General features: G+C 43.2%; 1 long non-coding RNA gene across 1 annotated transcript; it reads left to right on the top strand.

The window, feature by feature from the left end:
* The first annotated feature begins 6,844 nt into the window (after positions 1–6,844).
* LOC307220364 lies at positions 6,845–11,033 on the top strand. Its single transcript, XR_013840853.1, has 2 exons — positions 6,845–8,564; positions 8,636–11,033. It is a non-coding gene; the product is annotated as an uncharacterized lncRNA (long non-coding RNA).
* Positions 11,034–11,533: the final 500 nt, after the last annotated feature.

Genomic DNA, 11,533 nt, shown 5'->3' with positions numbered 1-11,533 from the left:
GCAAACCATGACGTTTGTTATGCAAAAGCCAATGGACTGGTCTTTGCCAACATCTAGCAAACTTCAGCAGATCAGAAACGAGTCTTTATTCAAACCTGGAAAGTGTTCAGAAATACATTACTGCAGCTTCAAAACGTTTTAGTCCTGTTCAGAAGGAAATATCCTTGGAAATGTATTCATTAGAAAGGAATTGAAAATTAATAATGGGGAAGACAAATGCATCTCACTGGAGATGGTACTCCACATAGAACTATCACTTAGGAAGTCCATCATGAGCCAACTGTTAGCCCTCAGTGGCAGAAGAACCAACAGGGCAAAAAAAGGTAAAGGACCCTGGACGGTTAATTCCAGCCCAAGGTGACTATGGGATGCAGCGCTCATCTCACTTTCAGGCTGAGGGAGCCAGCGTTTGTCCACAGACAGCTTTCCAAGTCGTGGCCAGCATGACTAAACCACTTCTGGCACAATGGAACATCATGACGGGAACCAGAGCACACGGAAACGCCGTTTACCTTCCCTCTGCAGCGGTACCTATTTATCTACTTGCACTTTGATGTGCTTTCGAACTGCTAGGTTGGCAGGAGCTGAGACAGAGTAATGCTAGCTCACCCCGTCACGGGGATTTGAACCGCTGACCATCTGATCAGCAAGCCCAAGAGGCTCAGTGGTTTAGACCACAATGCCACCTGTGTCCCCTGTTGATCGTAGGGTCCAAGGTGGTTGATATTGAAGAAAGTGCTTGGGTTCTTAGGTTTCAAGCTATTTAGGGTTTTGTAAGCTGACACCTTGAATTGGGCATGATAGCTCCCTGGCAGCCTGCACAGCACTTTCAAGGCCAGTGGTCCCATCAGGCTACCAAGCAAGCAGCTGCATTCTGCACCAGCAGCAGCCTCTGGATTGTCTTCAAGAGAACCCCCATGGAGAGTGTGTTGCAATTGTTGAAGCAGGTCACCAAGCATGGATAACTGAGGCCAAGCTATCCCCATCCAAGAACATTGACAGGAGCCGAACCAGCCTCACCTGGCCATACACAATCCTAGCCACCGAGGCCACGAGGCTCCAGTGAGAGGCTGGAATCCAAGCCTGTTCCTTCAGAGGAAGTGCAACCTCTCCCAGAACATGCTGTCCTAGAATCATAGAGTTGGAAGAGACCACAAGGGCCATCGAGTCCAACTCCAATTCCCAGGCATGGGAACTCTCCAGCCACAGCACTGCTCTTTCCAGGATTCAGCTTTGGTTTATTGACCCTCTGTCCTCCAACCCAACACTGAACCAGCACCAATTCAGAGGGAGAGAGCAGTGTGTCATGAACATACTGATGACACCATGTTCCAAATGCCAATGACAAATCCCCACAGCTCAAAAGCCTGTTGCCTCCTGCAGCTACTCAAGAGATACCCACCCACTCATAAGTGACTATGTAGGAAAACGAGTCCATTTTATTTTTCTCCCACCCCCCCAAAAGCCCCTGGACCTATTGATCTGCAGAATGGCAGGCTTAATCCACTTTGGAGGGGACACTTATGACTTAACATTGACTACTGTCCTTTATTATTTAAAAGATGGAAAGTTACCCTAATTCTTAGAATCACCTCAGGTGCCCCCCAAAGAACTCCAGTGGTTTAAATGTGGTAAAAAAACAAAAACAAAACTGGGATCTTGCCAGTTAAAATGGAAACTTATTTTCTTATTTTCAACTACTGGTTTAAGATCATCCAGCTGGTGAGGAGAGGTTGCCAAAACTCCTTCTTCAGGATCAGAGTTCAATTACTGTTATGAAACAAATTATGGCTCTAGAACATCACAGCTTTTGTATTCATTTGGATTTTTCCGGGCTCTCTTTGGTATGAAAGTGCTGCTTTGGCCAAAGCAGCGCTAAGAACAACGCACTAAACTACATTCTGGTGCAGTTAATTTGTCAATGGTCAAAGAACACGGGTTCTTTGGTACATGCTGAGATTTTAGTATACGAGAACTTTAACAGAGATTACAAGGTTTCATCAAGAAAATGATGTTTTAAAGGAGGGTGTAAGAGAATCTGCCCCACTTTGAGGGGAGATTTACCTACTTAGTGCGCCAGATATCAAATACTAGTCACTCGTCAGCTGAACAAAAAACAAACATTTAATCATCTTACACAGAATCATAGATTCTATGATACCATGTAAGCTGATTAAATATTTTTCTGTTGAGTTGCTAATATTTAGACAAGTGGAAAGATGGTTTCTTTTGTGGCTACCTCTGTTCAGTAGAAATATTTCTTAAACAAAAATAATGGGCTGGTTAAAAGCGTATGAATGTGTACCTGTTTTTGCTACCTTGGTGAAGCTTGCCCTTCTGTTGTGACCTTTAGTCTTATTTATTATTGATTGATTGATTGATTGATTGATTGGATTTATACACCACACTATACCTGGAGGTCTCAGGACAGTTCACAAACAAAATCGTAATACATAAAACCAAATTAAAAACAATAACCCAACAAAAAAACCCTAAAATGGTATCTTCCCTCCAAGGAGCTTGTGATGGACAGCAGAGCCAGACCAGTCTGGTGATGCAGTCCCTTGGTAACTCCACCAGAGCCACTCTCTGATTGGCTACCAAGTCAGGGGGGTGGAGTCAGCACTATGGGGCAGAAGAATAAAAGGAGCAGTTTCTGAGGAAAGTTTTAGACAGGGCTTGATTTGAGAAAGATAGGCAGGGACTGCTTCTTTTTTTAGCAGGCAGGAGCCGAGTTCCCTTACCTTTAAAAAATTAAATAATCTTTTTGACGGTGGGGGTTGCCTGAGCCAAAAAGCCACCTATATCTGTAATAAAAGTTGTGGCCATTTCTAATCCAGACCATTGTTTGCTTCAGTTTATTAATCACATCTTACATTTAGCCACTGCCCAGGGGGTGGCAGCGCTGTGACTGGGCCCGCAGTAAATAGACAGAGATACAGTGGTGCCTCGCAAGAGGAAAGAATCCGTTCCGCGATTCTCTTCATCTAGCGGTTTTTTCGTCTTGCGAAGCAAGCCCATTGACGGCTTAGCGGATTAGCGCTATTAGCGGTTTAGCGGCTTTTAGCGGCTTAGAAAAAGGGGGGGGGACCTGCAGGAACTCGCAAGACATTTTCGTCTTGCGAAGCAAGCCCATAGGAAATTCATTTTGTGAAGCACCTCCAAAACGGAAAACTCTTTCGTCTAGCGAGTTTTCCGTATTGCGAGGCATTCGTCTTGCGGGGCACCACTGTACTTGCTTTGTGTCAAGTTCCCTCACCTTATTTTCCAGGGGGCAGGGAAGCACTGGAGATAGGAATTAGGATAGAGTTTGTCTGAGGGAGAATTGGTTCCGATTTGAGTTGAACATCTGTTCTGAGGATACTTATCTATAGCCAGAGGAAAGAGCCTAGCAGCTTAGGGAGACCAGGTTGAGTGTCTGGGGAAGGTGTACAGACAGGAGTTAACTGGAGGACTGAATCTGGGTCAGGAGAGGTAGAACCTGTGGGAATAGAGACTCCCTGGTTCTCATTCTAGCCAGGAGAGGAAAGATCTTCTAGGTAAATAATAATAATTATTATTATATATATAATTATTATGGCGGCTTCCAACACAATATTAAAATACAGTAGTCCATCAAACATTAAAAACAGGACTGCTTTCAGATGTCTTCTAAAAGTCTGGTAGTTGTTGTTCTCTTTGACATCTGGTGGGAGGGCATTCCGCAGGGTGGGCGCCACTATCGAGAAGGCCCTCTGCCTGGTTCCCTGTAACTTGGCTTCTTGCAGTGAGGGAACCGCCAGAAGGTCCTCGGAGCTGGACCCCAGTGTCCGGGTAGAACGATGGAGGAGGAGACGCTCCTTCAGATATACTGGACCGAGGCCGTCAGCACTTTGAATTGTGCTCGGAAACATAATGGGAGCCAATGTAGGTCTTTCAGGACCAGTGTTATATGGTCTCGGCGGCTGCTCCCAGTCACCAGTCTAGCTGCCGCATTCTGGATTAGTTGTAGTTTCCGGGTCACCTTCAAAGGTAGCCCCACACAGAGCGCATTGCAGTAGTCCAAGCAGGAGATAACCAGAGCATGCACCACTCTGGCAAGGCAGTCTGCAGGCAAGTAGGGTCTCAGCCTGCGTACCAGATGGAGCTGGTAGACAGCTGCCCTGGACACAGGATTGACCTGTGCCTCCATGGACAGCTGTGAGTCCAAAATGACTCCCAGGCTGCACACCTGATCCTTCAGGGGCACAGTTACCCCATTCAGGACCAGGGAGCAAAGCCTCCCAAACCCGTAACAAGGGGTGAGGGGGATCCAGTGGCATAGCGTGGGGGTGCAGGGGGGGACGGCCGCACCGGGCGCAACATCTGGGGGGGGCACTCGCCGCCTCCGGAGTCGCCGAAGAGCCTTGGGCGCAGGCTGTAGCAGAGCCCCATGTCTCGGGGAACCGACGAGCTGTGCGCGCGTCCGGGCTGAAGGCGTCTGGCAGGCAGCGGCTCTCAGCGCTCGCCGCGGTCCCCGCGCATCAGGGCCGCGGAGGGCGCGCCAGGCAGCCCCTCCTCACAGCCCCGCCGCCGCCGCCGCTGCTGCTGCTGCAGCTGCTGGGCCATGTTGCATTTTCCTCGCCTCTCTGCCCTCCTCCTCCTCCGGGCAAGCGGCGTCGTTTGGGTGGCAGCGCCAGCGGCAACTCGCCTCTGATCACCTGACACAGACCCGCCACCACCGCCGTGGCTACCTTACCGTAAATACCCCAGCCCAGGCAGCAGCAAGAAGAAGCTGGCAGCGGCGGCAGGTTAGGGGTTAGGAGCGCAAATTACTTGCCTTGCCCCGGGTTAGGGGGTGCAAATTACTTGCCTTGCCCTGGGTGCTGACAACCCACGCTACGCCGCTGGGGGGATCCCCTGGGTCTGTTTGACTAATTGGAATACCTCAGGGGTGGGATTTCTAAGAGAGTGGGGTAACTTGATGAAAAGTGCCCCTCGCTCATGAGCCAAAGTATTAAGCTGTGAAGTGTCAAAAGTATTTCACCGTGATGCCTGTCATAACTAAGTAAAGGAGCGAGAGTGAAGGAACAAAAACCGAGTTAAGCATTTTACTGACTATTCTGGAAACCCGAACATCTACGTGAAGCGTCAACAACCGATTTTTAGCAACTGACGTCTAAGAAAAGCTGGGTATATACCACTGTGTTTGAGCCTGTGACAGCTTTATATTTAGTTTAAGTAATAAGTTAACTTCTACCTGAAAGAGCGCATCTCTTGACCCAACTTTGTTTTCTGGTTTGATCAAAAGTTTGAGAAGCTGCGCACCTGCTATGGACACCAGATGTTCTTGTCACGGTTCCCATGTTTATTCTTTTCCTCAGAACTATTAAATGATATAGGATTGCTATTGAGTAAGGAGATGATCTGTACAGAGGTTGCTGTCAGAGTGAAACGAAGTTCAGGCTGCTCACCTTATGCTGTAGCCCAGCTGTTGTGTGGAGTTGCAATTGACAGCTTCCTAAAGATGTAAGGATATTTATAAATCTCTCTTGAATCCCTTAATTGTATAGAAAGGCCAGTTCTAAATTTTCAGGCTGCTTTGTGTTCCCTCCAAACAGCTGCATGCACAAACTTATGTCACGGGCTTTGTATCTGCACAGTTCAGGAAACCTGCAGTTGAGTGATTTGGCGTTGACATATTTTTTGTGCGTGCGAATAAATTTTATTCTGCATAAGATAAATCTTTGGGGGTTTTATGCAGACATTCTCACTGCATTTTATTGTGAGAAAGCTTAAGTAGTGAATGCTGGAATCAATGATACAAATTTTCAGAAATTGGAAGCTCTTTAGTCAGAACTTGTTCCTCAATACGTTTGGGCTTGGACAACTGGAAAGGTTATCAGGTGAACAAGTATTTAATGACTGCTACCCACATCAAATGGGGGTGCCTTTTGCGTGGTCGTGTGCAGCCCCCCGGATCCCAGTGCAACTCCTGGTAGTTTGGGCTGGCTTCATCCTCCCCAGGCTGGATACCTGGAGGTCTCCGCCTACCTCAGCCAATCGCCCAATCCCGCCTGGGGAGGCATTGCCAGGGGATTGGCCAGGTAAGGGGAGGGACCGTCCTGCCCACACAACAGGTGAATCTTACCTGTGAAGCGGCAGTCAGCTCCAGAGCTTCTCCCACCCTCCTCTCCCTCAGTTAAGTCATCTTTTTGCAAGTTAACCTCTTCTTCACAGGTACACGGGCGCTGCTACGTCAGGGTCACTGTCGAAGGGCCAGAAAGGAATTTTCCTGCATTGGCAGGCTTTGCCTTCTGCGTAGCAAAATGCCACAACTTTGGCGGTTTCAGGCCTTGGGCAGAATCCTTTAGTCTATCTTCCTAAATGGGGGGGGGCATGAAGCGGTGACCCACACCCCCCTTGCAGTGGTGATACCAGGGTTCTCCGTTAAAGGGGTCTTGAGGGGAGGCATTGGCCATACGCCGAGAAGTTGTCATTGCTCTCCCCTGCGACGGCGGCGAAACGGGGGGGGGGGGCCTCTCTGCTTGAACATATGTTCTCCAGAGCCAGCCCAATCCCCACACATTCTGGATAACCCTGATGTCTCCTAGCTCCCTGGCTGGGGACTAGGAAGGATAAATGCCCAATGCCTGAGCCACAGTCTCCCTACATCTGAAACTTAATATAGGTGGTGGCCAATTTTAATCCCATAGCACGTTGTCTTGCGTCATTATTCTGCTCGGGAGTCACCTGGGGTTGGGGGGACTCCGCCTGTCCACGCAAATGCTCTTCAAAGAGCTTCTCCAGTGGCATTCTCTGCGAGGAACATTAATGGGGTGGTGATGCTGTCTGTTTATCTGGATGCCACTGAAATAGTGATCAGGAGCAGTTGAGAATTTGATCCACCCAATTTTAAATTATTTACATGGGTGACCAAAGGGTGTTATGTTAAAAGTCCGTTTGTAAGGAAGATGATGAGTATATTATTATAAGGGTGGCCCCATTTTAAAGTTTGGCAATCAAGGACTTAATATGATCTCAGTGAGTTTAGGATGGATAGTTTTGTATTTTCATTTGTATTATGCTTCATGCTATATGTAACATTCCATGTTGTTTGTGGTCTATTATTCCCCCTCTGTTTTTATACTAATGGTCTATGACCTTATATATAAACCTCACCTGATATAGCCACTTTTATCCACTTACCAAGACCCACACATTCTGAACACAAAACAGAGAACTCAGAGAATACTTATAATTTGAATAAAATTATATACAAACTTATGGCATAAACAAGTAAGAAAACTTACAAAATTAGAGATAGTCAAACAAATCTTAGCATTGTCAGAAGCAAGTGATATCCTGAATTTACATACATATATACAAGTGCTTATAAAATCCAAAAACCTCTTGACTAGAGACAGAAAACTGACTTCTTCAAAAAAAATTAAAAGTGGTAAGACTAAAAGGAGTAAGAAATGTAAACATTTGTTGAAAATACCACAATGGAAACACTTATTTTTACTACATTCTGTTTTATAAAGTGCTGGCATAACTTACTGTGGCATGCTCGTTTCACTTTTTTTCCATATTAAAAGTGTATTTATGCAAGATAATCTTCTATTTTAAACCATCTAAAATTAACACTTTTAGGAAGGAAAAAAGGGAAGCAATATTAATATCCAATATGACATCCACCGGGGGGGGGGGGGAACAGAAGAACGAAAGGCATCCTTAGATACCCAGAGTACAGTTGATTTGATACAGCAGATGATGAGTGAGCAGATGAAAATTCTTAAAACAGAAATGAATTAATTCAAAAATGAATCTTAAAAAGACACAGCCATTTTTCAAATACAAAATGTCAATGACTGGAGGAGACAATAAATAAAATACCAACATCATACGCACAAATGTCTGGAGAAATGAAACAAGTAAAGGACAGAGTGGAAATGTTGGAAAGTGGAAGTCAAGTGGCAAATAGAGAGATGGAAAGATACTTGGATGACATAGCATTATTGGAATTGAGAGAAAAAGAGCTCTACTTATGACTCAGAGCAATTCCAGAAGATGATGATGAAGAATGCACTAGGTATAAAGTCAGTATAAAGAGAGTTATGGTAATGGTTTAAAAAGAAACTTACAAACTAAGAGCACCTGCAAACAATTTGATGTTAACTTAAGAAAAACCATTGCAGAGAATAGGAATTATTATGGATAAATTAAATAATTTTGGTATGTTGGCAGGCTTTAAGATTAATTGCCAGAAAACAAATTTTAACAAAAAATCTGACAACAGAAAACCAGAAGGTTCTGATGGAGAAAAAAGAGTTACAATTTTTTAAAAAGTTAAATACTTTGGTATTACTATGACAAATATGAACTGTACATTGTTCCAAAATAATTATGCTAAAACATCGGATGAAGTTAAAAAAGATATGTCAAGATGAGAGAAGTTAAAACTCTTGCTGTTAGGTAGAATTTCAGTGATAAAGATTAAAGTTCTGCCTAGAATGATGTTTTTATTCCAAACAATACCTATTGTGACCATTTAAAGGCAAAAAGATTTATCTAAGTTCTTATGGCAAGGGGGAAAAACACAAGTCAAAATGAAAGTGTTGCAAGATGGAAAGGAAATGAAAGGGGAGGTTTGGGTCTGCCTGATTTGAATCAGTATGTTGTAGCCTGTTTAGTGTGGATGAAAGAGTGTCTCTGAGAAATGAGAGACTTTGGGAATTAAGTCATGACTTAAGATTTGGATGGCATCATATTTGTGTTATGATAAGGTCAAAGTCAGTGTGGACTTTAAAAAAACATTTTACCAGACATACTATATTGAGAATCTGGAAGAGATATAAACCTAGGTTATACCTGAAGATACCCTTATGGATCTCAACGCTAGAAGCATAGGCAGAAAAAGGGTTAACATACCAAGAATAATTAGAGTGGAACCAAGAAGACTAAAGTTAAAACAAGGGAAGGTCAGTCTCTCCAATGGTTTTCCTACTTACAACACCAATTTAAGTCAGACAAAGAGGATTTTCGGTATAGAAAAAAGGCAGACTTTGAACTAGTGGTGTACAGATGATGAACATGTCATTGCGATAATGTACAAATTACTGTTGAAATTTGAAATGCAAGGGGGGTACTAGGGGACGCATCGGAAGATGGCTGACAATAACATCTCTCCGACCCACACGAGGTAACTTGGAGGCTATGATGGGAGTAATTAGCCTCCCTACCCCCCCCCCCAGGATGGTGGGGGGGACTGCCCTTGCCTGCTGTGCCCTATACCACCCCCGAATTTGTGGGGATGGGGGCACTAGGCACAAAGCCCTCCTGTGGGATTCCGGCGCTCCTGGACGCCGTCCCTGATCCGCGCCACTAGCTGCAAGAACTTCAAAAGAAACAATTTGGATGAAGGAATGCACATATTTCAAGGAAGGAGGGGGAGTAAAGACTGCTAACAGAAGAGATCTCTGATAAAACAAGACAAGAATAAAACATGAGAAGATATGCCAAGATACGGTATGGCAAATGACTGATGGGGGAGGGGAAAAAACTTTCCTTTTTTTCCTTATGTGATTAAACAAGAATCCCCTCCCCTCACAAGTCAGAATTGTCTTTTTAAGGACTTAAGCTGTGGATTTAAGGCTGTGTGGAGATAAACTTTCGAACCAAAGCATGTTTTAAGAAGAGCGTGGAATGTATAAGAGCTTTGGAATGACACAGTTAAAAATGCCGTCGCCATATTGGGAAGTTCTGTCGGAGGTCTTGAGTCTGGGAGGAGAAAGAGAGAAATAGAGCTGTTTATATATGGTGGGTGAAACTCCTCAGAGGGACTTAAGAGCGACAGTTTTGCGAGATTAATGATGGAAAGAGCGGTGTTATCTACGAAGGTGATGATATATGGAAACCATCTCGATTTGAGGATTGGAAGAACGGAAAAATTCACACAGGATTATTATTGGTGTTTATCGGCTTAAGGAGACTATCAGAAGAGATCATAAAGAAAAAAGAGAAAATATATGAACAAGATGTGATGTGGAAACAGCAAGATAAGACTGGATAGAATTATGAACTCTGTTTGGACTGACTTGGATTGATTTGGACATTAACGTAGTAGCAAGAAGATGATCAGAATCCCCCTTCGGATCTTGAAATATGGGTCCCCCCAACAAAATTTAAAATTCGGCTTTGTAATTCGGAATTTATGTGATGTGATTTAATTTGGTTTGATTGGCCGGTTAATAAAAATTATTAAAAAAAGAAAAAAGAAAAGAACAAGTAGTAGTAGTAATAATAATTTTATTATTTGTACCCTGCCCATCTGACATGGTAAAAGAATGTATGATTAAATGGGCAAAAGACTGGGCATAATATACAGATGGAACAATGGGAACATACGTGGATTAAAGGGTTAAAATACACATTGTGTTAAGATTTTTATAAAATGATGTACATTTATATAAAATGATGATGCATTTAACCCCTGAGACGTTATTTAGGATGTATAAAAATATTCCAAATACTTGCTGGAAGTGTAAAGAACATGAAGGGACATTCTATCTTGCTTGGTGGACACGTCAAAAAGCTAAAAAATATTGGACATAAATTCATACAATACAGAGATCTTGAATGTTAACTTCCATCTGAAACCAGAACTCTTTCTGCTTGGACAAACAATGAGAAACGGATTGTGGAACTTCCAATACATGACTATAGCAGCAAGACTTTTATATGCACAAAGATGGACAGACTCATATTTACCAACAATAGAATGGTTGTTAAAACTATTGGACGTAGCCAAGATGGCGGAATTGACATGTTCAGAGAAAAGACACTTAACATTTACTTAACATTGGAAACCCCTTATAGCCTTTTTGCGTGAAAAAGAAAATGAACTAATGGCATTTGGGTTTGAAGACTGAAGATAATGTTGGTTTATAGAAAGTGGCTTTTTTTAGGTGTAATACTGGGGTGGATGAGTTGAATAATGTTTACAAATTGCTGATAGATGAGGAATTGGAAGTTATTTATTTTCTTTTTTCTCCCATTATTATTTTTATCTCCACTTTTTATCTATTTTCCTTTCATTTCTGTTTTTTTGTGCTTTTATCTATATATATTTTACTTTTGACAAAAAAGATATGAGTTTCTGTATACCTTTTTCTAAATTCCAGTAAAATCTGTTTTAAAATAAAGTCAACACTTTAAAAATGCCTATTAGGCAATTGAATTTTGTATCCCAACCTTCCCATAGGGATTTTTAACTGATAGTCTTAAGAAAATATGGCTTTCAAATACTGAAATTCTGTACTGAGTTTCTGAATGTGGGCTTGAATCTGCACCACCTTGATTCTAACAGTATACCTCAGTCCAACTACTTGCAGTGCCAACCTCATGTCACTGCTTGTGAAATTCAACACATGGCTTTAGGCTTCATTCCCGTGTACTCTTACCTGAGAGTAAGCACCATTGAACATAGTGGGGCTTACTTCTGAGTAAAGAGGCATAGATTACACCATGACACACATATTAGTGGTACAGTGGTGCCTCGCAAGACGAAAAG

Source organism: Podarcis cretensis (genome assembly GCF_951804945.1).
Source record: "Podarcis cretensis genome assembly, chromosome: 1".
Classification (NCBI taxonomy): domain Eukaryota; kingdom Metazoa; phylum Chordata; class Lepidosauria; order Squamata; family Lacertidae; genus Podarcis; species Podarcis cretensis.
The sequence above is the reverse complement of the archived record's forward strand: the minus strand, read 5'-3'. Positions and strand labels throughout refer to the sequence as shown.